Source organism: Atta colombica, unplaced genomic scaffold (assembly GCF_001594045.1).
Source record: "Atta colombica isolate Treedump-2 unplaced genomic scaffold, Acol1.0 scaffold207, whole genome shotgun sequence".
NCBI classification, from domain to species: domain Eukaryota; kingdom Metazoa; phylum Arthropoda; class Insecta; order Hymenoptera; family Formicidae; genus Atta; species Atta colombica.
The window spans coordinates 2,476,452-2,479,272 of NW_017259302.1; the positions used below are offsets into that span (position 1 = coordinate 2,476,452).

At 27.3% G+C, this 2,821-nt stretch overlaps 1 pseudogene; it reads right to left on the reverse strand.

The window, feature by feature from the left end:
• Positions 1–743, reverse strand: part of LOC108687424 — an 8,942-nt pseudogene extending 8,199 nt beyond the window's left edge.
• Positions 744–2,821: the final 2,078 nt, after the last annotated feature.

A 2,821-nucleotide genomic window follows, 5' to 3' on the forward strand; every position in this document is an offset into this window, starting at 1 on the left:
AAGTTATATTGGATAGTGGGACATTACAATAAACACTTATTATCATACAGTAATTACTATTGCAACAAGATCTTTTAAAACAAAAGCTGTCCAAAATCAGTACATAATAAATTCAAAAATTATTCTATGGACGTAACAAAGTTGTTGCAAATTGTTGCAAAGTTGTTATACAAAAATGTACATTCTATGAATTAGGTAATTAAATTACATCCAATGGACGTAATTTGGACTTCCTGTGGACATCCCAATGTCCAGAATTGGAAGTCCATTGAACGTACAATGGACGTCCATGTACTATTTGAGTATATGATTACTGATCCTCTGATTTATTTATTTTATAAACAAAAATAAAATTAAACGACAAGATCGATCGATTAGTTTTGGAGTTTAGTTAATTCTCTAATGGTACAATGAAACAACTTAACATGAAGTAAATGCGAGATTGTTCATATGATTAATTTTTTGATTTTGCATTTACTTTATCGATAAGTATCAAAAATTAATCATGATTAAGAATTTTACTTACTTTTTAAACCTCACAGTATCCATTGATCGACAGTGTCTAGGAAATCTCGTAATTCCGTTGCACATGTTGCCGAACCGAGAAGACTAGCTCTCGAGGCGATAGCATAAGCGGGTAATAACTGAATAATATTGGTCTTGTTAGAACCGCGAAATTGTGCAGAAACGCAGACTAACGTGGTGAAATGACAAATATACGAAATATACGAAATAAATGACATAATGCATGTTTTTGAATCCAAAAATTACAATCACTTTTACTTCCCCGTTAATGCAAACTGTGATCTATGTCGATACCGATCATGGATGATCAATTTCAGAAATACAGTAGTATGAAACAGTATGTAAAGAATTTTTTGCTCATGTAAAGAATTTCATTAATGCACAGATCTATAATTATTATCTTCGCCAAGATAAAACGTTTATTCCAATGAATAATATATTAATAACGCATTGTTATTGACTTCGTCCGTGCAAACGTTAGTGTTATGTTTTAGGGTTTTGAAAGAATATTTTCTATTTGATTTGTATAATGCAGATTAATATTGGTTAGCGAGATTCGATGACAAGACTGGTTTATATAGGGAGAAGTTAAAGGATTTGTAGTGAAACATCTTCGATCTCACGATAATTTCTTTTTTTTGAATGGTTGTCCGCAGTAAGTACACGAACAATCAAAACTCTAACCTCGACAAATTAAATATATTTACTGTTACAATTTTTAGAGCGCTACAATCGTAGGATATTTGGTGATTAGTTATTTCTGTGCATATATATTGTCTTTAATGGCAGAGATACCGTATATCTTATTAATGCGAATCTCATAACAGAAAAAGCAATTGGAGATTATAATTTCGCATACATGACAGCGATGGAAATACTGTAATATTATAATAATTTGTAAATGAAATTCAATAAAATAAAATCGAATTTTAGATGTTTGTCCCTCTATACATTTGTGTGAAATCACATTCAACTGTGATGGAACTAAGGAATAAAGGTTCAATTTGCATGAACTATTTAGAAGAAACAAGATCTAAAATAACTATAAAAATTAAATAAATTTAATGAAATGAATGATATTTTGAAAGTCAATTATTGCATAGAATTGATTTCAATTTTAGGAATATAGAGCCATGTGCAAAAGTATTAGATACAAACAATTTTCTCGCATTTTATGAAAAGTTAAATGTCTCGAAAAAAAGAAATCTCAAAGAAGTTTTCGATCACTATTTATTTTAAAACGTAAAGATATGGCTTCAAATCTGCGTTGAATCTTTTGTCTATGATATTTTATTCCTAAGTTATATAAACTTCAAAAATGATATTGTTGCAATATTTTGTTTTACTCTAAAGCGCTACAGTTCGATAAAACATTAGCAAACAAAATTTAATATGAAAGTAGATTTCCTAAGCTTTAAAATGCCTTTTGAAAAAAATTTATACGATAATTTTTCGTAATGATATTGTATTTTTTATTCTGTGAAATTTTATTGTGTAAAAACTTATTTTTTTTAAAAAGTTTTTTCAATTTTTTTCAATTTTTGAATTGAATAGGGAAAAAAGACAAAAGAAAAAAAGTTACAATGTGCATAATTCGTATAAATTATTTCAAATTTTTTAAAAAATTTTATTTGATCATCAATTTTAAAAACGCACAGGATGCTTCCGTAACTTATGAATCAGTAAAATCGGGTTGCCTGTCTGCCCATGAGTATAAATATTTAAAAATATATAATTAGAAATATTTATAATTATGAAGCAAATATTTTTTGTCTTGAAATGTCTATATAATAAATATTTATTTTATAATTATAAATATTTATAATTATATATTCTTTTTTATAATAAATATGTATTAAATGTCATTTATATTAGATTAAGTCAGACATTATTTGTATTATGAAATACATATTTTATATAATATTACTGAATCTTATACTATACCAGAATTAAATTCAATTTGTCTTGTCTCATTCCCCGGATTCTCTTGCGATCTAATCTTATTCTGCATTACCAGTAGAGTGTGCCCGTACTGATAGGCAATCCAACTTACTGATGTGTAGATTATGGAAGCACCCTATACACAATACGATTTCACATAATAAAAAATACGATATTTTTGTGAAAAATTTTTTCAGAAGACATTTTGAAGCTTTTCAAGTCTACTTTCAGTCTTTATTTCATTTCATTTTTATTATAAGGATAATAACCAGTTATTATATTTAAGAATAATCTGTGATTGGCTTATGGCACCTTAAAACTTGCGATTTAGTGTAATTAATTCGATTTCTAAATG